At 35.1% G+C, this 27,475-nt stretch overlaps 1 protein-coding gene across 1 annotated transcript in view; it reads right to left on the bottom strand.

The window, feature by feature from the left end:
* Nucleotides 1-27,475, bottom strand: part of ITGBL1 (integrin subunit beta like 1) — a 245,764-nt gene that overhangs the window by 153,337 nt on the left and 64,952 nt on the right. The window lies entirely within an intron of this gene.

The following is a 27,475-nucleotide window of genomic DNA, read 5'->3' as shown; positions in this document are numbered from 1 at the left end:
ATATTACAGATAATCAAGATATGTTTATTGTTAAGGTGCATTTGCATTCATACTACTAAAACTGGGGGCTGTAAATATTAGAATTCTAATAACCTGTAACTGAAGGATGAAGCTGAAATTACAGTACGCAAAATACAATATTTTGGCTGAACTTAGAAAATTTTATAAAGTCAAACATATATTCATGTGTATCAAATTCATGAAAGTTATATAAACACACACACACAAATACAAATACACAAACACTAGTTTGGGATTCAGGAAACCTCTAGGTGTTAGTATAGATGATGTCACTGCCAGCTCTGTGGACTTCAGCCAGCTGGTTAATCTTTTAATGTTTCTGGTCCCAATAATTTTGTCTGGTAAATTAAAAATGTATACGAGATCAGAATTTCTTGAGAGAGGCAAGGCATGTCCCTTTAAGAGGGTATCTGAATTTTTTCTTCCTCTGTCCTGTTCCATCCACATAAATCCCAAAAACTTGGTGACGCTTTCCCTACCAGAGAATCCATGATAATAAAAGAGAGTATGGCATATCTCAGGTGTCCCGAGAAGGGAACGAGAGAAAGGGAAGACCACTAGATTTGATGACAGACATTCTCCGTTCTCTTTGTCACCTTCTAGCTTTCAGTTCTAAGACTCTATTTGTCAGAAATCTTTTTTAAAAATTTTAGATTCAGGGGGTACCTGTGCATATTTGTTACGTGGGTATATCGCCTAATGGTGGGGACTGAGCTAGTGCACCCATCATCCAAATAATGAACATTATATCCAAAAGGTCACCTTTCAACCTCCACCTTCTCCCTCCTTCCCCCTTTTTGGAGTCCCCAGTGTCTATTACGTCAATCTTTATGTCCCTGTGTACCCATTAGTTAGCTCGTTCTCTTATAAGTGAGAACATGCAATATCTGACTTTCTGCTGTATCAGAAATCTTTAAAGATTCCTCCACCTCTTTTGCAATAAAAACAATCCTCACTTTAGTTTCTTCCTTGGTCTTTTGCCTTCTCGTCGTTGGGTTTTTTTTTTTTTTTTTTTTTTTTTTTTTTGAGACGGAGTCTCGCTCTGTTGCCCAGGCTGGAGTGCAGTGGCCGGATCTCAGCTCACTGCAAGCTCCGCCTCCCGGGTTTACGCCATTCTCCTGCCTCAGCCTCCCGCGTAGCTGGGACTACAGGCGCCCGCCACCTCGCCCGGCTAGTTTTTTTGTATTTTTTAGTAGAGACTGGGTTTAGCCAGGATGGTCTCGATCTCCTGACCTCGTGATCCACCCGTCTCGGCCTCCCAAAGTGCTGGGATTACAGGCTTGAGCCACCGTTTTTTTTTTTTTTCTTAAGACGCAGTTCGTGGCGCTATCTCATCTCACTGCAACCTTCGCCTCCCGGGTTCAAGCAATTCTCCTGCCTTAGTCTCACGAGTAGCTGGGACTACAGGAGTGCACCACCATGCCTGGCTAATTTTTGTATTTTTAGTAGAAACGGGGTTTCACCATTTTAGCTAGGATGGTCTCAATCTCCTGACCTCATGATCCGCCCACCTTGGCCTCCCAAAGTGCTGGGATTACAGGCGTGAGCCACCGCGCCCAGCCCCTTGTGGGGCATTTTATTTAAGAGAGTCTGTTAGCATCAGATACACCAAATGACAGAAGCCTCTCAAGCTGGAGAACTTAACATCTATTAATATTTATTGGTCAATGCAAGTGAACTTGATAATGAAACAAGAATACAAGACTCTTGAAATGTTGTATCCAGAATAGGATACCCGAGATAAGTGAAATCTCCCCAGTTGTACTGAAAAAGAAAAATGCAGCTTCACAAATCACTCTTACTTCCTCGAGGCCTCACTGTAGAGGGAGGAAACTATGTCACATCTAGAATTCTAAGAAAAGATCATGAAAGAATTCTTTATCTGATATTATCATTATTCCATGGTTTGAGATAGAAACTTGACCATTTTTAATACAGAGGCACAAGGAATCTGGCTAAATGAATACAGGCACATTTATGTGTGCATATATGTGTCTATGTATTCACATATGTACGTAAGTATATGCACAGGAGATCAGCAAGGCTATAAACTTTATCTTTTAAATGGTGACTCAAAGTAAAAGCATTGCATAATGAGATGATATTTAACACTCCTCCCAATGTTGAAAATGTTTTTCAGAACTCTTTGAATGTGCATCTTTGATAAACATTAATAACATTCTTCATCTGACAGTGCTGCTGTGTTCTTCATCCTGAGTTCCACTGGTTGCCTAAGGAGCAATCTCTGCCCACAGCCTTATTCCCCATTCCCCAGCAGGAGCTGTGCATCAGCATGGCACCGCTCTGTCTGTCCCATGAGGAGGGATAGGCAGGGCTGTGGAGTGCAGGCTCCAGTGACAGACTGCTTGACTCAGATTCTGCTTGTATGACGTGCTCACTATGTAACTTTAGGCAACTATTTAATCCATCATATTAGTTTGCTAAAAACTGCCATAACAAAGTCCCACAAATCGAGTAACTCCAGACAACAGAAGTGTTTTGTCTCATATTTCTTGAGACTAGAAGTCCCAAACCAGGTGTGAACAGGATCAGGGTCTCTTGAGACTCTGAGTAGAATCCTTCGTTGCCTTATTTTGGCTTCTTGCAGTGACCTACATTTCTTGGAGTTCCTCAGCTCGCAGTTGAATCACTCCGATCTTTGCCTCTCCAATCATTCCAATTACATGGCCTTCTCCAGTCATGTCTCTGTGTGTCTCTTCTTCTTCTTCTTCTTCTTCTTCTTCTTCTTTTTTGAGACGGAATTTCCTTCTTGTTGCCCAGGCTGGAGTGCAATGGCTCAGCCTCCCGACTAGCTGGGATTACAAGCATGTGCCACCACCCCTGGCTAATTTTGTATTTTTAGTAGAGACAGGGTTTCTCCATGTTGGTCAGGCTAGTCTCGAACTCTTGACCTCAGGTGATCCGCCTACCTCGGCCTTCCAAAGTGCTGGGATTACAAGAATGAGCCACCATGCCCGGCCTCTTTTCTTCTTCTTATAAGGATACCAGCCATATTGGATTAAGGGCCCACTCTACTCCAGTATGATCTCAACTTAATAAATTATCTCTGCAAGGCCCAATTTCCAAGTAAGATCACATCCTGAGGTACTGGGTGTTAGAACTTCAACACATCTTTTGGGCAGACACAATTCAACTCATAACACCTCTCATGATCTCTGCTTCTTCCTATGTGAAAAAGGAGCTAATAATAGCACCTCGCTCAGAGAGCTGTTAAAGGTACGGAATGAGTCAGTGCCCACAAAGCACTTAGAACACTGCTTATCAATAAAATGATAGCTATTACTATCCACACTGAAAGTGTTTGGAGAGCAGGTTGCCCTAACACAACTGTCCTGACCATCACAACCCTAAACTTAAATAAAGAAGTACTTTTGCAAAATGAAATAAAGGACATTAAGTGCAAATTCTGAGTCTGAGTCCTTCTCTCATATAGCACACAAAAATCCCTGATCAAATACTAATAGTGCATCTGGGTTACAGAGATATGAAAATTTCCTGGAGAATGTCCATAAAACTGACAGACAAATTACTAAGAGATGAATTCAAAATCAACTGGAGCCAAATAAGAATTTAAAGACTTTAAAGTGCTAACCAATGTTTTATCTATATAAAAACATACACACACACATAAAACACTGAAATACATGCACATATATTTTCTTGTGTGTGTTGTCAGTATATTATTTTAAGGTTCCTAAATGCCACCCCTTCCCATATCCATATTATACCTTGACATCAGCTGCCTTTGGAAAAGCAACAGAAACAACCAACAGCAAAAATTCATTTTTCTGTGTTTTTCATCTTTAGAGCAAAGGTCATGATACAAACTGGTGGTTTCCAAATGTAGGGCCCTCACTGAGGGAGTTTAAAAAAAAATATTTGGTATACAAGAAGAAAACACTGGAATTAATACTTATGCTTATTTTTGTTTTATCTTTAAAAACGTTTATTTTGCACATTTTATGTGCACAACATGTTGATGTAAAATACGCCTATATAAATTATAAATGAATATGCATATATGTGTAAATTTCACTTCTGATGTATAATCAAAAAAGTTTTGAATTGAGGTAAGCATAGGTTTGCAAAGCTATAAGAAAAATTCCATTTTTTAAGCTGGGTGATGAACACACAATATTAATATCGTTATTTTTTATACTTTAGGATAATATTTCACTCAAAAATTTTAAAAAGGAAAAAACATATGTTACAGTCTTTCTATAAGCAATAATATTAAAGATGTTGTTTAACAATGATGGTGTTTTGGGATTTCAAAGATATCAAGAGATCTTACAACTCATAGTATCCTGACATATTCGCAAGTCACTGCCTGGGGAAGACAAAGTAATACTAATCTTTGCAAGCCGAGGGGCTGTGAAGAGCCAATAGAATGTAACTACTGACTATTTAAATGAAAAGGACACTATTATTCAGAAAAACGTTATGCCAGTATGAGAAATGTATAGAAAAGCTATGAATTGTGTGGCACTCCACAAAAGGGCCCTGTCCCCTGCCCCACCCCAGGAGGGGTGGAGTACAGACAGGGAAAGACAGAGCCTGAAGTCCAATCTGCACATCCCTGGAGAGGATTTGCAAATTTTCTCTGAATCATCTCAGAACAATTTCAACAGAATAAACTTGTGGCTGTTGAGGCCACAAGTGCCTGACCTAGGCCACCAAGTGTCCCACACACCCAGCATGGCTCAGGAGAACAACCATAATTGCTTCAAAGGAAGGTTGCTGTCCAAAGAGGGCCTATGGTGAGAACAAGTAGATGGGCCCACAAGGACTGCCAACATTGACCACATGAGAAATACAGATGTCATCGTGTAAGACAGCAACTAGAGAAATGAGACATAAGCAGGGACCAGGTAACAGTGACAAAGCCCTGTGAGCAGTTTACTCCCAAGGATTATTGTCTTGACTCCAGGGAAAACCCACATTGATTGAGAGCAACCTGAATGGAATTTAATAACATTCTGTTATGAGCGGACTGAGAGCTGTTATGGGCTAAATTGTGTCCCCCTACAATTCATATTTTGAAAACTTAAACCCTAGTATCACAGAATGTGACCTTATTTGGAAATAGGGTGGTTGTAGATAGAATTAGTTGAGATCACACTGGATTAGGTGGGCCCTTAATATGATATGACTGATATTCTTATAAAAAGGGGAAACCTTGGCTGGGCACAGTGGCTCAGGCCTGTAATCCCAGAACTTTGGGAGACCGAGACAGGAGGATCACCTGAGGTTGGGAATTAGAGACCAGCCTGACCAACATGGAGAAACCCTGTCTCTACTAAAAATACAAAAGTAGCCGGGTGTGGTGGTACACGCCTGTAATTCCAGCTACTTGGGAGGTTGAGGCAATAGAACCGCTTGAACCCGGGAGGTGGAGGTTGCGGTGAGCCGATATAGCACCATTGGACTTCTGCCTGGGTAATGAGAGACACGCTGTCTGAAAAAAGCGGGGGAGGAATCTGGACACAGCAGCAGGCACACAGAGAATGCCTTGTGAAGATGAAAGCAGGGATCGAGGTGATGTGTCTACAAGCCAAGGGTCATCAGCTGCCAGAAGATCCCAAGGGAGCATGGAACAGAGCCTCTCTCACAACCCTCAGGAGGAACCAAGCCTGCCAACACTTTGATCTCAGCCTTCTGGTCTCCAGAACAGTGTGACAAAAAAATTTCTGTAATTCAAAACCATCCCATTTGTGGCACTTTGTTATAGTAGCCCTTGCAAACCAAGGCAGAAGCTCAACATACAGTCTTCAAAAATTATAGGAAAATGAAGATATACTATTTTGCATTTCTGAGTTTACAGTTTCAAAAAGTGATTGCCACACATTGACATATTCAATGCATTTTAATCTATATGCTTAAGAGGTGACCTCATAAATGAGGGTTGAAATTTATATGAATCTTGGCAGAAATAATTACATCTGAATATTGTACCTGGGATACCCAGGGCCATCCTGAAAACTACATCAGAAGGCAAAAACTTCTGAACCAAAGTATATATTTCTCCTTGCTAAAGTGTGTCTAAAGGCAGTAGGGAAAAAAAGCAATAGAAATCTCCCATATAATGAAACACAGCTGAGGCAATCACTAAGTAACAGGCCAAATGCCTCTCTATGAGTTTTCTTTCTACTTCTACTTGGGATTCCTCCATTCCCAAAAGTTTGTTGTCTAAAAAAACAAGACCACTTTCTTTGTCTGAAAAAAATGTCGGTCCTCTCCTATTAACAACCCTGCATCACTAAATTCCAGTGGGCTGTGTAAAGAATCCCCCACACAAAGCTTACAAATTATGCCTGAGGAGTAGATGTTTCATAGGCAGAGAGAACATTTTTACTGCTCCTTCAGATAAATTTGTGACATGGCTAAAACAAAGATTACCAATAATCACCTTATGCTCTACAAATGTTATGATCACTCAATTCTTTGGAATGTTATTTTCTCCTCACCCAACTGGAAAGGAGAAGAGGAGAAGATTGCAATAATTTATTTTTCTTTCCTTCTCACTCAGTTCAAAATTAACAAACGTTTATATTTTGAGTTAACTTTATTGTAAATCCTCTAATTGCAATGACTTTTCTATTAACTCTAACTCCCTAGGGAACCGTCACTGTACGCTGTTGTAAAGTGGGTAGTTAATAAACGTTATTGACAGTTTGCTTGATCTGACTTAAAACAAGGCAATTATTCTCTTGAAAGCCAACAGAAGGACTTGAAGGCATGAGTTTTCCTACAAAACAAGATCAGCTATCTCAAAAACATCTGCGCTTGGCATGGGGACTAAAGTGAGTTCATTGCTATTTATTCTTAAAAACTTCGTAACTCGTGAAGTAGCTCACAAGATTTACAAAGCAATTCATGGACAAGGGAAAAATATTTCAAATGAGTTGTCCCTTTTGATTCTATTTTTAAAAAACACCTAGATCAGTAGACAGAAAAATTAAATTGAGAATAAATCCATAGGCCAAGCAATATTTTGCAGGATGTGATACCCTCTCTCTGCTCTGATGCCCCTATCTCATTTCTTGAGGACTATAAACTGGACATAGTTCATTCAACAAGTAGAACTCTCATAGAAATAATGTATTTTGGTAAACGGACTGAAAACTCTACTCAGGTGTATAGTTAAGGCAAGGTTGCTACAGTAGCCAGTATGCACAGATGTTTTGAAGCCATTTAAAACCAAGGCACTTGGAGATTGAGGAAGGAGCATGACAACAGTGGTAGCAATCACTTCGACAAAAAGGAATATCTTCCCATGAAAATATGATCAGTTCAAAACTCACCACCCCCATCAAGGCTGCCGTCCCTGCTCTTGACCCATGGGCTACATCACCCCCATTCTGAAAGTCTGTCATGATAGATAATCTTCACTTAGTTTTACATTTACAAAATATCTCAGTTTTAATCATTCTAATTAATACATCTTGTCTTCCTTTTTGCATTGGCATACCAATATTTACTTTGGAAAATAGCTTTACCAAGTTTATAATGCATAAAATAACATACATATATGTTAATCTTCTGAGTTACAAATCACTCTGACTTGCAAAATGGCACGAAAAACAGAAAACATAATCATCCTCCTCACTTATAGAAAAGGAAATTCTTGGTGAATGTCTTTTCATGAGTCCTCCAAATTTTTAGCCAATCTCTCAAGTCACTTGCCCAGCTCAGGTATCCTGGAGCTGAGGAGCAAGACAGAAATCCCATCCCTTCCTGAACTTTCTTCCTGATCCATCTTGCTTCCTTTTCTCCGCCCCTAAGGCCATGTCTAGGTCCATTCCTTTCAAGGAGCCTTAACTTCTTTGCCTTCTGGTTCTTTGGGTCCCGAATTCCTCTCTCTTCTCTATTTCAACCTCAGCTTCATTTTTGATACCTCCCCTTAAACCATAAAATTAAGCAGTGTCTCCTGTTCTTTACAAAATATAATCAATACTATATTAGGCAAAGGTAGGTTTCATTCCAAGTCTCACCTTTTATTTATAATCAGATTTCACCATCCTACTGACATTTCTCTAAGATAAACTAATACACTTTTTACTGCTTGGTTCAATTGCCTGTTAGATCCTTACCTCATTGGTTGCTTCTTTGTCTTTTGACAACTTCTCCTTTTCCTCCTACCCTCCCCGTCCTAATCTGTATCCTCACCCCTCTCCATCATGCCTACATGATGACAGGGCGTCAGCAAAATCCATACACCCCAATGGATCCAAGAAACGATGAAGCAAATAAAAGAACAAGACTGGAACATGTATTCTGAAGAAAGTTAATTACATCTAAAGATATTCTTCACATGACTGAATCACACTAAGTTTTAAGTAGGCTTGAACTAAGTTATGTTTTATTAAGTTTTGTTCTATTTTTTTTCCTGGCATTCAGTGAACACTTGGAAAATAGGAAGAAAACTCATGAGAAACATCAGAGAAAATAGAAAGGAATTAAAAGAAATATTTTCTTTGCATATTGAAGATAAAGAATGTGAAGTTTAATCTTCCACAAGCACACACTTACCAGTTTTCTTAAATTTAGTACTCTACCACACATACTGTTCTGAGCCTTGATTTATTTTTCCACCTAAAATATATCTTGGAGAACTTTTGTTGAGACCTGTGAAGGGGGACTGAGATTAGATTTCGCCTTACTTTCAAACTAACAAAATAGCCTGCCACGGTTTCATGGATTCTGGCAGAAGACATGAGACTCTCGAATCAGCATCAAGGGGTTTTATAACAGCAAGAGCGGTAACTGGAATATCAATTTGAGCTAATTATCGAGCTTTACTTCCCAAGGGGTAATACAATGAGAACCAAGTGGTGTTTGAACATGCAGCTGGTTGTGTTCCAAGAGAGGAACCCTCAGGATAGGGGGTCCCGACTCTTTCACAGTGGGCAGTAAGCATTCCTGAAGGAGTGCTTTGCCCCAGAAGGAGACAGTGGTTTATTATATTAGGCTATAAATATACTTTTTTTTCTCCAGAGGAAGGCACCACGTCTGTCTTCTCATGCTGTTCTCTGAACAAACAGCCATGAAAAGATAGTCTGGAACAAAATTAGTCAGGGCCTATGTTGACAAAAACATGCAAACACAAGAGTCCCATGGAGAATTTTCTCCCAATATCTAAACATATCTATATCCCAGCTCACAGAAAAACACTTCTTCTTTTGAATAGATGCATAATTTGTGACTGTATGTAGTATATAGCCATAATCAATTAGCAGACCTTTATTAATGTACATTTAACTAGTTTTGACCATTTACTACTACAAATTATATCGTCATAAATATTCTTCCCTACACGAGCATCTTTGTGCAGAAGTATGAATAGACCTCTGGGATCAATTATTATATGTGGAATTTACCAATAAAAGCATATGTATATCAACACATTGTTAATAGATATGGCCAGATTTGTTTTCAAAGTTATATTAAATATATTTTCACCAACAGTGTGTAAGAATACACTTACCAACACATAATAAAAAAATTACCAAATAACTTGTGTCAATCTTGGCATTAAACATTATACTGGATATTTTCATGGACATGTGTCAACTGTGAATAAGATTCAAAATCTTCTCATTGGTTTACAAATCATTTTTGTTATATAAACAAAAATCTTTAAAAAAATTTTATTAGAAGTTCTTATATATTTGGTTTATTTTCTATTGAGTCTTGAACATTTTTATTATTTTTACGGGCATTCAATTTTGTATGTTGTTTTCAGCCTTTTACTTCCATCATGTTGCAGCTATTTTTCAGTTTATTTTTGGTCTTTTTACTTTTAATAAATGGCATTGTTCCATAAAATGTTAATATTTATTGCTTTAAAATTATTTAATTTATGAATTCTAAGTTTTGTGACATATATAAAGTTGCTTACACTCCTAAATCATATGATCAAATTCTCTTATGCTTTCTTCTTGAAAGTTTGGTTTTATGCATACATATGGAATTTTTATACTGTAAGAAGTATGGTTACTATCCATATTTATTTTTTCCATATGGCTAGACAGGTTTTTGAAGGAGCATTAATGAACAACTTATTTAATTAAAATGTCACCTTTGTTAAATTCTACATTCCTGAATATTTATCTTTTTCTCAACTCTATAATCTTATGTTGATGTCTGCCAATCTCAATGTATGCCTGAATTCATGTGTGACTGCCAGACTTTTAAATGTTCAAGTGTAATAATGTATTTTTTTAAATAATTGGTAGATCTGATGTCCCTTTTGTATTCTTCATTTTAAGCTTTTATCTTTCAACTCAGCTTATTTAATACCAAAAATAAATCTTGGAATTTCTTGGAGAGGGTAGTTAATCACATTAAACATAAAGATTAATGTAAGGTAAATTCACAGATATACAATAATTTATAATATAGGAACAGTTTGCCAATTTCAATAAATTGTATACTATATTCTCTTATTACTTCTAAAAATCCTTTTGTTTCAAATATTTTGTTTTCTTTTGCTTTAGCTGTATAATAAGATCTTTATCAAGTTATTGATCATTAAATAGTTAACTTTTTACTTTTTTTGTTATTTCCCCTTCTACATATAAAACAATGTTTAAAATGGTAACAGAAATGGATATATGTTTCTTATTCTTCACTTAAATGCACTAAACTTAATGCTGCTTTTTGGGGAGACTATGATATGTATTCTTTTCATATATAGAAGTATTCACCCATTTTAGTTTATTGTCATGCATTTAAGGCATAAATTAAGTTAAATTTTATTAAATAGCTTTTCAAGCTCTGTAGGAATGATCACATGATTTTTAAAGTAGGTCAATCTACCACTATGGAAAATGATATTAAAAGATACTAAGATTAAGCCAGCCTTCCCTCTTTTGTACTGACACCATTGGTAATAGTACAGTATCCTTAAACATGCTGTTATTTCTATTTGCTAAGACATTATTCAAAGGCATAGCAATTCAGTGAGTTTGGTATAGAGTTTTGTAACATCATATTTATCTGGGGATATAGTCAATGTTTTGCAGCCTTGAGGAATAAACTTCAGAAGTTGACCTTCTTTTCTACATTCTAAAAGACTTTAAGAAATAATTAAACTTATTCTTAAAAGTTTTATAATATTTATCTGTGAAACACTTTGTCTTTTTTCAGCACTTGGTGGTGATAGAAATTTTAAACATCTAAAACAGTAACTGTGGTTAATAGACCTCTTTAGAGTTTGCTTTATCTCTTTGTGTGTGTGTATGAATATATATATACAGAGATATATACATATATTTAATGTAAGAAAGCATTTTTTCATTTTCCTTTTAATTGTTGTGGGTGCATAATAGGTGTATGTATTTATAGGGTGCATGAGATATTTTGATACAGGCATACAACGCATAATAATCATATCAGGGTAAATGGGGATCTATCACCTCAAACATTTATCCTTTCTTCGTATTAAAAACAATCCAACCTTTTGGTTATTTAAAAATGTACAATACATTATTTTTTACTGTAGGCATCCTTTTGAGCTGTCAAATACTAGATCGTATTCATTCTATGTAATTATATTTTTGTACCCATTAACCATCTCCAGTTCCCTCCCCACTACCCTTCCCAGACATCCATTTTATCTAGGCTTGCTTTAATATTTACTTGTATAAAGATTTTTTATTTGCAATACTTTCAGATCTTTTTGTATACTTCCAAAGAGGTGTTAAAGAAAAAAACTGTCTTTTAAAATATTTTTCTTACTAAACAAGAAAAAATAAAATTAATCTTTTAATTAAAAATAAAGTCACTAAATATCAATTCTAAGAAAAGGAGGACTAATTAAAGATGATAGCAGAAGTTAATAAATTAGAAAATAATCACATGAATATATGAGCTTAACAAATTCCATAGCTAGTAAAATGACAAAGTCATTAACTTTCACAATAAAGTCAAAAAGGAGGAAGATAGGTATACACCAAACAAACAAGAAAAAATTAGCAATAAATTCTAGAAGGAAAATAAAGTGCTAAGTAAGTCCATAAAAGATATAAATAGATAGGTTCTGATATTCAGGATTTTCATTATTTTTGTAATCTTGGTGGTCTGCAGTCTGGGTTTGACTTTTGTTGCAAGATTTCGAAGAGAGATTTTTAATAATCAATAGGATTTTATTTTGTGTTTTATTTTCTCTAGTTTTATTATTCTTTTCTTTCTAAAATTATAGAGATCTACTGATACCAAAATATTTGAGAATTGTTTTTCCTTCACATTGCTATGCTATTTTGACTTCACTTGGTAGCATCTTCAGTAAAATACTAAAAACAGTTGTGATTATAACCCACCTTGTTTAATTCCTGATAGTTTACCATGTTCTATCTCTTTAAAACAGTTGTGATTATAACCCACCTTATTTAATTCCTGATAGTTTACCATGTTCTATCTCTTTTTGAGTCAGATTAAAAAATATTTCTGGGAAATTGAGATTCATCTAAATTAATAAGCTTGCTAGGTAAAATTTGCTTGCTGTATTCTTAATTCTATGCTAATTCTATAGTTAATGTATACAGTTTCATTCTTAATATATTTACCTTTTTTTTTTCTTTGTTTTTCTGTTAGGTTTGTTGCTTTTCACTTTTGTTTGTTTTGTTATGGGTTTGCTAGTTTTTAAAATTAAGTTTGCAGGAAGACTGTACAAAGACTTAACATTTGCGTTTTTAAATTCTTTCCATCATTTTTGTTTTCATTATCTTTCTTTCCTTTTCTAGGTTTATTCTGTTCTTTTCTTACTTCGATTTTGGACCCTTAAAATGTTCATTGGTTTCATTTCTGCTATGTGAATTGTTTTGTTACACAATATCATGAACACTAAAGTGTATATATAAACCCTATCTATGGTTTAACACCTAATAATGAAATTAAAGCCATGTAACCACCACCTGGACAATGAAACCAAAAATCACAATGAATGTCCTATGTGGTCCTCTGCAATTGCACCAACCACCCTGAATTTTATGTTTATAATTTCTTTGCTTTTCTTTACAGTTTTATTGAACTTGTAAATATGCGTAAGTGGCCAATTTAACTTCACATATGTTCTAATGTTCATAAAGGAATCATACTACATGAACTCTGTCACTCAAAGCTACCATTTTTATCATAACATTTTACCCAATATTATGTTTGTAATATTTATAATATTGTAAGATTCATCCATTTGGTTACTTGCAGCTGTATTTCACTCATAAATACCTTAATGTATTTCATTGTATGATTTTTTTTTAAAATTATTGTTTATTCTGCTGTGGGACTTTGGGGATTACTTTCAGTAGTTGTCATACTAGGAATGTAATTATAAACAGGTATGATATTCAAAAAATTTAACTAGGAGTAACCAATCTGAACACATGTCAGTCTACAGGCTCACTGCTTTGCTCTGCCTTCACCCTTTAGTTGTTGAATCATAGGCAGGTCCATGAGTCCCAGGGGAGGGCCCCAGTGGAAGAAAGGCTGGAGAATCTTAGAAAACGTGGGGCAACATTTTCTCACCAATTGCTAGAGAAGTATCACAGTATTAACAGTTATTATAATTTAATCAGCACATAACAGCTGAATATCACCCTGGCCAATAAGCATTGTTGAACATAGTTTTGTTTTTTTTGTTTTTTTAATTAATTATTATTATTATACTTTAAGTTCTAGGGTACATGTGCATAACGTGCAGGTTTGTTACATATGTATACTTGTGCCATGTTGCTGTGCTGCACCCATCAACTCGTCATCACCCATCAACTCGTCATTTACATCAGGTATAACTCCCAATGCAATCCCTCCCCCTTCCCCCCTCCCCATGATAGGCCCCGGTGTGTGATGTTCCCCTTACCGAGTCCAAGTGATCTCATTGTTCAGTTCCCACCTATGAGTGAGAATATGCGGTGTTTGGTTTTCTGTTCTTGTGATAGTTTGCTAAGAATGATGGTTTCCAGCTGCATCCAAGTCCCTACAAAGGACACAAACTCATCCTTTTTTATGGCTGCATAGTATTCCATGGTGTATATGTACCACATTTTCTTAATCCAATCTGTCACTGATGGACATTTGGGTTGATTCCAAGTCTTTGCTATTGAGAATAGTGCTGCAATAAACATACGTGTGCATGTGTCTTTATAGCAGCATGATTTATAATCCTTTGGGTATACACCCAGTAATGGGATGGCTGGGTCATATGGTACATCTAGTTCTAGATCCTTGAGGAATCGCCATACTGTTTTCCATAATGGTTGAACTAGTTTACAATCCCACCAACAGTGTAAAAGTGTTCCTATTTCTCCACATCCTCTCCAGCACCTGTTGTTTCCTTTTTAATGATCGCCATTCTAACTGGTGTGAGATGGTATCTCATTGTGGTTTTGATTTGCATTTCTCTGATGGCCAGTGATGACGAGCATTTTTTCATGTGTCTGTAAACAGCATGGTACTGGTACCAAAACAGAGATATAGACCAATGGAACAGAACAGAGTCCTCAGAAATAATACCACACATCTACAGCCATCTGATCTTTGACAAACCTGAGAGAAACAAGAAATGGGGAAAGGATTCCCTGTTTAATAAATGGTGCTGGGAAAATTGGCTAGCCATAAGTAGAAAGCTGAAACTGGATCCTTTCCTTACTCCTTATACGAAAATTAATTCAAGATGGATTAGAGACTTAAATGTTAGACCTAATACCATAAAAACCCTAGAGGAAAACCTAGGTAGTACCACTCAGGAGATAGGCATGGGCAAAGACTTCAGGTCTAAAACACCAAAAGCAATGGCAGCAAAAGCCAAAATTGACAAATGGGATCTAATTAAACTAAAGAGCTTCTGCACAGCAAAAGAAACTACCATCAGAGTGAACAGGCAACCTACAGAATGGGAGAAAATTTTTGCAATCTACTCATCTGACAAAGGGCTAATATCCAGAACCTACAAAGAACTCAAACAAATTTACAAGAAAAAAACAAACAACCCCATCAAAAAGTGGGCAAAGGATATGAACAGACATTTCTCAAAAGAAGACATTCATACAGCCAACAGACACTTGAACATAGTTTAATGTTCTATTCTCCAATTTATTTTTCTCTATACCATTGTTTAACTAGAATATTAGCTAAATGAGAACCAAGTTAGTTTTGTCTTGATAACTGTATCTACAATGCCTGGGAAAGGTGTTTATTAAAGGGGCTCATCTGTTACTTCTTTGATAGAAACTTTTTCTCTCATAGTTTCCCCAAAATGCTCTGAACAGGATATTCTTTCAGTTCTTCAATGTGTGAAAATATCTTTTGCGCATATATCTGATTGATTGATGGCTGTTTACTATAAATTCCCTGCACAAGATTTTTTTTTATTGTTTATATCTAGCTTGGTTCTCCCATTAGATTTTTTCCTTATCTTTCAAATCTACTAATTTTACCATGGAAGACTTTACTGCTGAATTATCTGTTGTTGCTTTTTTTGAATTTTTGTTTTCCTCCGGGACTTATTTTTCCCTGCCTACAGATAAAAGTGTACATCTTTTCAACAAGTAATCTTGAATTACATCTTTGAAAATTGTTCCATGTTTTCTGTTCTCATCAGTAAGTGCACCAATTACGTTTATGTTGGATCTCCCTTTTTTCCTTCTTTGTATATTATTTTCTCTCTACTCATTGGTCTAACACTTGGTTACACTTGGTTACTTTTCTTTCACTTCTACTAATATTTTTAAGCCTGTGTTTCTTGTTCCCAAAGGGCCTGGGTGAATCTATTCTTCTTGCACTACATTCATTCTAATATTCTTCATCCTTAGAGTATTTTTATGTTTTCCCTATATTTTCCTCCAAAACACTGCCAGTTCATCTTACTGTTTTAGAAGCAGCACAGCATAAATCTCAAAGTCAAAACTCCGCAACTGTACCACTGATGGCAAAGCTCCACTACATGGATTTGCTGTGTGAACTTCAGCAAGTTATTTAACCTCTTTGTATATCACAGAATACTCATCCATAAAATGAGAAAATGGTAGTATTTGCATTATAGAATTTCTATGTAAAATAATAATTATAAACTGCTTAAGAGTGCTTGTCACATAATAAACACCATATAATTATTTCTTAAATCCTTTTAAAAAAGAATGTCTCTCTGCTTTCATGTATTTTTTCCCTTATGTGCCTGACATTTCTCCTTTGAGCTCTTATTTCCAGGAAGTAACATATCCATTAGCTTCTTAGAATGAAACACTTTCTTTTTAATTTTGTAACATAAAATAATTGTTCATAATTTATAGTTCCATAGTGAGATCTTTCAGGTGCTGATTTTTTCTGGAGTTTTGCTTATTATGTTCATGTTATATATTTTTAAAAATCAATTTCTAAAGGTAAATTAAAAAAATCAAATCTTCATATGTAAGTTTAATAGATATGGCCTTAAAGTTCTTTAAAATGGTTATAAGCAATTTTCATTTCTACCAACAACTGTAAGTCAGTGTTTCTTCTTTTTTGTTTACTACTTGAAAGGTTTCTTGACACTCAAATGGGAGAGGAAACTTTTCTAGGGCCCCCAGTATGCCTCCTCATATTCATTACTTCTAGTCCATTAGCATCTCTTTACATGGTCCCCCAGCCCCAGTAACTGTTTCCTTCTTCAAAACTAAGAATTCATCTTCTTTAGAACTACTTGTTTATGGGCACACCATTGATAAATAGCAAAAGTAGAATATGAATCTAGTTTTTGTCTCTACAAATCCTGTTTTTCTACTACACATTTCCTTAGTTATACCAATATAAATTTTAAAACTTGAGTCTAGGTAAAAAACCTGTTTTACATACATGAAATTATAATTGTCCTTCAAATGACTCTTATAAATAACGTAGTTATCCTAATACTGATAAAATTATGATGTATGTGTACATAGACATTAATAGGCTTTAATTAGTGTGAAACTTTAAAGCATGATCCAAACGTAGTTTTTATCTATGTAACCAAAGTTTGACATAGGATTAACAGTTCTTCATGAAATTATTGTATAATTATTTAAGTTGATTAAGCTGCAACTAACCACCTGTCAATAATCATGACTAAAACTCAGTTGATCTTCATGCAAACAATCTTAGAATCCATTAAACAAAGCTAAAGATATAGACTACCTGTAAGGTTCATAGTAAGATAAAAATGACTGGGAGTTTATTCAAGCAATTTAATACATTGTAATCCACATGACAATTTTAATTCCCTGGGAAATGTGTGTTTTTAAATTAACAATTTAGTTTTGTTAAGATGATTGAATCAACCTTGAATCTAGGAAGTTTAGTGAAGGTACCATACTGCTCCATGCTAAGTGAAACAAACTACCTGTCATTTAAAATGTATACTTTCATTTTAATTTGACCTTTTCCAAGGCCACAGTGAGCAACAGCATCCCAAAATTGCCATATATCCTTAGGCTTCATGGCTGAGTTCAAAGCCTTCCTTTGAAATGTTAAGTTTTTCTAAAGATTAAGTTTCATATAAAATTATTTTAATATCATCTATTTGTCACTCAAAATATGTATTCTATTTTAAATATTTCCTAAGTTACTTGACCAAAATTTGTTTTGGTTCCCAGTTTTCTTCTCAAATAAGATGTAATGGCCTGGAGAGCCAATCTCTGACTGCTAAGATGTGGTTTGAGGCAGTTAGAGCTGAAATAATTTTCTTGTGTCAGGACTTAAAACATACAAGTTGATTAGAATATGATGAATTTCACATGTCTCAGGAAGGTGATCATGGAATGTTAGAGAAGGGACAACTTTAACCTTGTCACCTCTATATGCTTACATATGTTTTATCATAATGGGGAAGAGAAACACTGGGTGCTAGCATAGGTTTAGGAAATAGTTTATTTTAAAATGTAGATAGTTTTCATCACAGACAAAAGCATCCTTCTCAAAGTAGAAATAAGCTAAGAATATCTATGTATTAAGTTTATTAAATGTGATACATTTAAATTAAAACTTTAAATGCCATTCATTTCTTAAATATGTACCAGTGACATCTGCTCCATATATTTTCTGGAAATAATTATTAGTATGAGATTATAATAAATTAATTTAACCAGAAATCATCTTCTGTATTGAAGGGTATTATTTGCTAGTGAGATAACCATAGGGAAATAATAGAAGGCTTGCATCAATTTACTCAGAAGACTTTATGAAGCAGATTTTAAATCCTGAGGGTAAGAAAGGAGTACCTATTGTACCTAGGTCCTCAAATTTATTAGCACAATGAATTATTGGCCACAACTTATGAGTTGAGAATGAGAAAGCCAACATTTAAAACTGGGAGACCAACTGACTTGCCTCAAATCGTAAAGTTGTACTCAATCTTAATATCCACAATCTTCTCTTTTCTACTATACTACTCAGCTTCAACAATTGCTCTCACTTTTGCCTCTTCTCAATATCACTTTCAAGAAAATGAATGCCTTCATGGTTATTTATTTTACAATTATGTATGTTTAGAAATTATGCTAAATAATCTTTCCTCTATTAGTTACTCTGGGGATAATGGATGTTGCTTTATGTATTTCTCTTCTGGAGACTGAAAGCTTCTAGAAGTTTTCAAAAAAAATGCAACTTGTTCTATTAGTAAGCCTGACTTCAGGGAAGCATAGGGCACAAATATTGTTTTTAGAGGAAACGAGTATATCCTAGTCTTCTGATTATTTGCCAGGCAGAGTCCTTTTAAAAGAAAAAGGCCACCAACCTTTCCCAGATATTTATATTTAAGGTAAAGAGAATATATTGAGGATCAAATACAAAATCTATTTCAAAAGCTAAAATACAGAACTAACCATGAGAAATATACTTCAAAAACTCTATTTCAACACAAATTAAGCCAATTATCAATGTTTAACTTATAGTTCCTAAGAGCTATATGAAAACTTTTATCTTGGACTTTTAAGAATGATTATGAAGAAGACGTTTGACTTGGAAAATCTTGCAAGAAAATGGTTTTTTTTTTTTTTTTAAGACTCTGCAAAAGTTTTTGGAATCAAATCGTCTTTGAAGAGCTTAAGAACATATTGGAACAGGTTGTTGTTATTGTCATTGCTGTTGTTTGTGAAGATTATGTCAATTAGCTTCAACATGTTTTCAGTTCTGAAATATGAACTCTCAACTTATCCTTAAGGAAAGAGTCTGGACCTAGATTAAGTTTAGATAAATTTGCACAGGGACAAGCTCTGAGTCAGCCCAGATTCCCTCAAGTCAGAGGAATTTTAGAAAATCTTCTCTCACGATTTTAATAGGGATTCAAAGATGTTTTGAGAGACGCTGAAAGTTCAAGCTAAAATAATTTGACCAGGATGTCTCTGGCAGCTAACATCATGTTCTCCAACTAAGGTCTAGCATTAACTCCAAGCACTCCCAGAAGAACACAGCCTCCTGGAGCTCTGAAAGAGTGGGTGAAGCCTCATCAAAATGTAATGTCTGGGAAACATCAGAGTACACTTTTCCTAGTCTTCTGCTTGAGTAGGTAAAAGTTTGCTTTTTTTGAGTTAATGAAAACATACTTAAGATTCCTAAAATATCATCTGTGAAGATTCACCTTTAATTGGGCATTATCACCAAGTAGATTGAGCATAATGCAGGTAAGGGCTAATGACAGCAGAGAAAGAAAAGATTGTTCTAATCTCTTTCTGGGGTCAATTCAGGAAAGCCAATCCCAAGTGGAGTAAAAGCAATGATGCTTCTGATGAAGAAACTGTCAAGTCAAGAGGAATATGGCAAACAAAGCTACAGAATGAAGGCAATAAGCGTGGTAGTCACAATCATCTTTGACAAATGCTCCATCTCTCTTTGCCGTAGCACCAACAGAACGACTGATGTTGCACTATTTTATTCTACCCTAGGTTAATTTAACCATCTCTCCTCTTCATCTGGATTAATAATTACTGCTGGAAAAAAAGTCACACCTATGTGCAGATTTATGGAAAGAAAGCCATGGTCTCCAGATTTCTCTGAGCACTCAACACAGCTTAATAAGCCCTTTATGGCCTTAAAAAAAAAACCTCCAACACCTTCCATCAACTTTTTGACCTTTCTGAACCTTTAACACCCCCTTCTTCGTCTTCATCCTTTTCAGTCCTAACAGGCTGCCTTTTTTTATGCTTCATCAAGAAGATGGAGGCCATCATGAACTAAGATTTATTCTCACTGGTCCTGTCGGTTGTGACTGTCCAACCTCTGCACTGACCCTTTCCAGGGTCTTTCCATTTTTAGAGGAAACAGGAAGCTGCCTGTTGATTCCTTACTGGTGTATGTGAATCTTGGAGTCCTTTTTCCTCCTGGATTTGAGTCCATCTTTCTCTTACACTTTTAAATTGTCATATCTTTTAGTGTGTTGCCCTCAACCTAAAACCATGCCTATCTATTTCTTCTTCTTCTAAAAAAAAAAAAAAAAAAAAAAAAAAGGCAAACATGAAAGCAACCTTTCTCAACTCTAAGACTTATGTACCTATTTCTTGTTTTATCCTTTCCTTCCCAACCCAAGCTTCTGGAAAGAGTAGACTATGCCTACTGTTTCTCCTTCCTCCCCATCCATAAATGGTTCTCCCCTTCCAAACTTTTGCTCTCATTACTCCTTGAACCTATCCTTTTCAATGTTGACAATGACATTTGTGCTGTGGATACAAGAACTGTAGTCTATATTTGTATAATTAGACTGTGCTGATTATGATGCTGTTGGCCAGTTACTTATTTTTTCTTTGAAAAACAATCTTTGTCTTGCCTGACACACTATTTCCTGAATACCTTTCTGTCTCTGATTATTTCTTCTTTGTTACCTTAGTGGCTTCTTATTTTTTAACTTGGAAAACAGGCAAAGATTTGAACAATTGGACCATTTCCTACTTCACTAATTTAATGTTTTTAATGGAATATTTAATCTTCTTTGATTTCAAGGTGTCCAATGTAGTAGCCAAGTAGATTGTTTTTATTAGAAAAGAATGTTTTATGAATCATATTAGGAAATCACTAATGTTAGGCCTTAGCCAAGATGCTTAGCCAAACTCTTATTGCACTTCAGCATTGGAAATCATAATACTCAATTACCTGCTGCAAAATCTTCTCTTTTATAAAGTTTAATATCATACCAAATCAGTTTCAGAATGTGAATAATATGAACAGAACTTAGTGTTTGGATTTACACTCAACTTCTAATAAAAAAGTTTTAACCATTACATTTAACATTTATTTATCATCAAATATAGGGAAGGATGCAGACTTTAAGGATTATGTTTCTCAATGAAGGAGTAAAGCATCAAGAGAATTTGTGGAAAATATAAGAAATCATGTTGCAATTTTAAGTCTCCTTCTAAAAATATTCAGAAACCATTTCTACCAACACTGCGCAGAGCTTTGTTTGAAGACAGTGTGTCTAGTCCCTGGGTTGCAAAGGAAGTAAAGTATTACCTGAATAATTTTCTTTGAGAGAAGAAGAAAAGCTTGATAATGTTGTTACTGCAACACGACCACTAGCAGTAAGCTATACTGGCAAAGGTTGGTCTGGCTCTTCCAGAGACCCAAGTTGAAAGTCAGTGTCCCTTTATAATGGCAAATGTGCAGCAGGGTCATTCCAGAAATAATCACATGGCAGTGCTGAGGAACTTTCACCCTATATTGCAATGCCATGATTTTGAAATTTGACCATAAAACCTTTTAACGATAAAATTAATATCATTAAAGTGTTAGTCACTTTCGGATACACTCTTATAATCCTAGAAGTGTGTCCTATGATGATGACATTCAGCTTTGGCCTATGCTTAGTTTGGCTCAATGTTGATTTTAACACCCAGCCGTTGGAAATATGGCCCCTTTATTATGTATTGTTAATTGTGTTTCCAACAGTAGTTCTTTATTTTCTATTCTGATAATCCTAGGTTAGTTTAATTGCATGTCTTTGAACAACCAGGCTATAAAAATTGAAACTAATATTAGGAGTTGGGACCTAATGCTCTAGGCTTCCACTGATAATTACAATCATCCTTATGGCAGTGAAATGCTATTATTTAGAGTTGTTACTTTGGTCAATCTTTTCATTTTATCAAAATAGTGTTATGCAAAAGAAGACATTTGCAAGGCAATGGTTTAAAATTCCTTTGCATATGTACAGTTTCATTTGATAATTTCATGTTCAAAGAAGAATTTCGTTTGTTCAGTTACTTTACTTTTTTCTTTCTAAAGTACCAGAGAGTGAAGAAGACTTTACCAGCAGAAACACTATTTAGAACATCTGCAATAAGAATAATGTTTATAATCCATGGAACTTACATTTTAGGAAGAAAGATGAACTTGCAATTAGCATCTAAAGATGCTCATGCTGAATTCCAAAAATATATATTAATATATATTTGGAATCTGCTAAAATATAGTTAAGCATCTATTAAGCAGAACAATTATGAATTTGATGATTTTTAATTTGCGGTGAATAAACACACTACTTGACAGATAATGTACTGAATATTTACTCTGTGCAGGTTAAGATAGAAATTACCTTCTTAGATAAGTAGAGAATTACTGAAAATGATTTTGTGTACTTCTTTACATATTTTGTTTTAAAAATTTATTCAACAGCAACCATAAGATTAAAAATAATATCTTCAAATAAATAACTTCTAAGGAATAACTTGGAAAAATTCGTTCTTTAAATAGAGGAATACAACTTAATTTCAAGATGTGCATGTTGAATGTCTTAAATGTTGGAGAGTAAATTAAAAAGTATAAAACTGGCCGGTGTGGTGGCTCATGCCTGTAATCCAAGCACTTTGGGAGGCCGAGGCGGGCAGGTCACGAGGTCCGGAGATCAAGACCATCCTGGCTGACACGGTGAAACCCCGTCTCTACTAAAAATACAAAAAAACAATTAGCCGGGTGTGGTGCCAGGCGCCTGTAATCCCAGCTACTCAGGAGGCTGAGGCAGGAGAATCACTTGAACCCAGGAGGCAGAGGCTGCAGTGAGCGGAGATCACGCCACTGCACTGCAGCATAGGCGACAGAGCGAGACTCTGTCTCAAAAAATAAATAAATAAATAAATAATAAAACAAAAATAAAACTTCAAGAAAAATCAAAATCACTAATAAAACCTAAATTACTTAAGAGATAAAGTAAATTCCCCCCCAAAAAATACACTATGAAGTTAATTGGGTGCAGCAAGTTCCAGAAACCAATCACCCCTGTTTTCGAGTGCAAATATCTTACTTCCAATTCTGCAAAATCCTACTCATTGACCTTGACCTCATACTATATTGTTAATGGCTATTTTTTAAATCCTTTCCAGAGTATTGCTTTAAAACAGCACAATATCAACTCATAAAAGTAGCAGGACTTGGATAAATATTTAACAACTGAATAAGTACATGAATGTTAATGATTAGCAAAAACTGAAACTGAAACTTTAAGTTACAGTTAAGTTAAACTGCAGTTCAGTGTAGTAGCAACAGAAATATCAGAGCCCTGAAAACATATCATGTAAACAATTGTTTACTTTTTCATATTCCATAACTTTTAAAGTCATTTAAATTACATAAATATTAACGATCTCTGATTAGAACTAACTAGTATAAGCTTTTTGTAAAATCAACAGTTACAACTAAGTATATAGTATACCCATTTCAGTTAAATTTCATAAACTTAGCCATTATTGAAAGTTTATCCTATATACCTCCAAAGTTTTTAAGATAAAAAATAATCCTCCAATATTTCTTCCTATATTGCAGCTCTTCTAGTAGTTCAAAAAAAGAGAGACAAGAAACCTCCATGGACTTTCAAACGTGATTTTACTTTTCTTAGTGATTTTTTAAGATGAATCTAGACCCAACCAGACACTAAGTACATGTGTAAGCTTGCAGAGCAAAAGACGTTGGACACAGAAGAGTACAATGGACATTTTCCTTTTATATTACATTGTAGGAAATGCAAACTAACTTTTAACAACAGAAATTAGCTCAGTGGTTGCCTATGGGCTGATGGAAGGAGAGATGAATAGTCAAGGGACATGAGGAAATATTTTGGGGATGATGTTGTTTTGTATCTTGACTGTGAAGGTAGAATCAAACATGCATGTATGGCCAATATGCACTAAGGTGTATACTTTAAATGGGTGTGATTCATTGAATTCAAATTTTAGCTTAAGAGATGTGATTTTTTTAAAAAGAGACAAAAGAGACATAACTAAATAGGGTGTCTGAATTTTGGTTGGCATAGAATAAAAAGGAAATTCACTTTAAAAATATTCTGGAAACAATGGGAAAATTTTACTTTAGATATTATATTATATAAGAAATTATTGTTATTTTTCTTGGGTATGATTATGGCATTGTGCTGATAAAGAAAATGTTCTTATTTTTAGTAGACGCAAGCTGACTATTTAGGGTTAGAGTGCCATGATATCTGCAACTTACCAAATAATTCAGAAAAAATTATAAGCAGATAATACATAAATCTATGATGGCACTATAGATGAATAAACATAAAAACATATAGAAAAATGCTAACTAGTGTTTAATTTGGGTGCTAAAGGTGTTTATTTTACTTTTCTTACAGACACACACACACACACACACACACACACACGCACACATACACATAACTCCAATGCTGATTTTTCAGATTTCAAAATCAAACCAAAAGAGTGCCTAGAAACTAGCCTTTGGCTTTCTGTTCCTGTGTTAGTTTGCTGATAATGATTCCAGCTTCATCCATGTCCCTGCAAAGGACATGAACTCATCCTTTTTTATGGGTGCATACTATTCCATGGTGTATATGTGCCATGTTTGTTTTATCCAGTCTATCATTGATGGGCATTTGGGTTGGCTCCAAGTCTTTGCTATTGTGAATAGTGCTGCAATAAACGTAAGTGGGAGTTGAACAATAAGAATACATAGACACAGGGAGGAGAACATTACACACCAGGGGTTTGGGGAGGGATAGCATTAGTGGAAACACCTAATGTAGATGATGGGTTGATGGGTGCAGCAAACCACCATGACACGTGTATACCTACGTAAAAAACCTGCACATTCTGCACATGTATCCCAGAACTTAAAGTATTTAAAAAAAGAAAAAGAAAAAAAGAAACTAGCCTTTGGCTCCAGAGTTCTTACTGCCACAGTTTCAAGTAAAATGTTTGTATTTGAAGGTAGAACAAACTAAAGGTAAGAATGAAACAGACTTCTTGATGTGAAGCAATCAAAATAGGGTTGTTATTTTTCAAAAGTAAAAATAAACAAGTATATCAGAAATATTTATGAACATATACATATACATATGAAAATGTAAAATTTATGATTAACTGATATTGATTTGAAAAAATACAGAGAAGAGAGTTGTGAGGTACCACATATCAAAACCCATAAAACAGTCGAATACGTACATATGCATATATATTTAAATGCTTAATAATGACTAGAGGTGTTACTGCTTAAAGAGGGCTTTAATTTTAACTGTAATACTTTAATGTTATACAAATGAGAACGTTTTCATGTGTGTACATATTCCCTACTTTTTATAATAAATAAAAATTAAAATAGAAATAGTAACTGTAAAACATCACTGATTGCTATTATTTGTGCTTTCTATGGGAGTAACGCATTTCTCTTCAAAATAGTTAACATTTATTAGAAAACAGACATGGAATACATCTGGAATAGTGGAAGAATAAGAAAAAGAAACCTGATTTTTTTCCACAGTAAAAAAAGGTGCCTGTGTAATCTAATCAGAGTAATCTAAAGCCAGAATAAGGCGGCCAAGAAAGAGATAGGAAAAGAAGCTGACAAAAATGTAGGTTTGAGTCACTTCTATCTTAGTTACAATAGATAAGATGACCCCAATTGACTTTTTATACTACTCTTATTTTTCCATAATAAAATTCTTTCTTAAAATAGTTTTAGCCATTTGTAATTAACAACAAATCAAGTTTTGTGAGCAATGCTTCAATGAAAAGGAATGAATCCCAAACAAGAAAAGCCCATTAATCAGGATGTAAATTACATAAAGAAGGTTGTCCTTTAATATCAGTCATTTTTCTGTATACAATTATTTTATTTTTAAATACTAAAGTCTATATATGAACTTGTATCAGTTCAATAAAAGAAATAGCTTTGTAATATCCAAGACTGCTTAAAACACACTGAGCACCCTTATGAAGGAAACTTTTTCTCTATAGCTAGAGGTACTCAAAAAAGTTTGGACAAGCACTACAAAAAGAAATTGCATAAAATTTCAATAATAGGTAGTTATTCATCCATCCTTTCACCAACAAACATACAAATGGAGTGCCAACCATGTGCCAAGGTTGTGTGTGGCCCCCCAAAAGCAGTGCTGAGTCGATGCATCTGTGATTACCTCTACATATACCTGATACTACAGTAGGAGAAACAGATGTTAATTAAATAATTACACAAACAAATGCAAAATTACATCAGTAATGACAGCTATACAAGTATGTCAGTTGGCATCATGACCACCAATATCTTTCCCAAATAAATGTAGATTCATTTTTTTCACAGTCTACTCTACATATCAAGCCCTGGTGTCATTTTTAGTTTTGTATTCAGGAATACTTGCCAAAAAAAAAAAAAAAAGAAGAAGAATACATTGAGTTTTACAATCTATCTCTCACCAGAAAAGAACTTATTTCTTTTATAAAATAAATTAGGAGAAGGGCAATGTGAGATGATTAAATAGAATCTGAAGCACCTCATGAGTGGCATTGTTTTTTGAAAGGCTATGCTCCTAACGAGGAGAATTTCTAGCAAAGGAGCAATTGTTCCCCTCTTTCAACCTTCTGCCAGAATAAGTTGTTTAACCTGCAGTGTAGAGGAGAGCTAGAAAAAAAAAAAAAAAAGTTTGTTTCTCCCCTTAATCTCATTAAGAAGACACAGATTAATCACACTGCACTGCAGTAAAATGGTGCCGTCACCTCTCGTTTGCCCACTTACGGCCAGAGAATGACTACTCATTTGGCCAGAGTCTACAAGTCTCTCAGCCATCTCATTTTGCCTCTACAAAAACAGACATGGTCTGAGAAGCAGTGAGTGAAGCTTTTGGAAAAGTCATCCTGGACCACACAGCAGTTGCTTATGGCAGCATGAAATGTCCATCCTTTCTACCACCTGGTCCTGAATCCCTGGAAGTGACACACACTGCTTCTGAGACCAAACTGAGGATTACTACGATGGAGCAACACATGAGCACATGATTTGATTTCCTTTCTACAGTCACAACCCCTCCAAGAATCGGCTTGTGTGCATCCATTTTAAGTTCAAAGTTTTGTCAAGTGAATAAAAATAAGTCATCTTAAATGTGAACAACATAAACTCCTCTAGTGAATAAGCAACATCTTTAGTTTTGACGTTTTGGAAGTCATCTGCACTAATAACAAGCTTACGGGTT

The sequence above is a fragment of the Macaca mulatta genome, chromosome 17, assembly GCF_049350105.2.
Source record: "Macaca mulatta isolate MMU2019108-1 chromosome 17, T2T-MMU8v2.0, whole genome shotgun sequence".
Taxonomy (NCBI): Eukaryota; Metazoa; Chordata; class Mammalia; order Primates; family Cercopithecidae; genus Macaca; species Macaca mulatta.
Note: the sequence above shows the minus strand (reverse complement) of the source record. Positions and strands in the feature narration are given on the sequence as shown.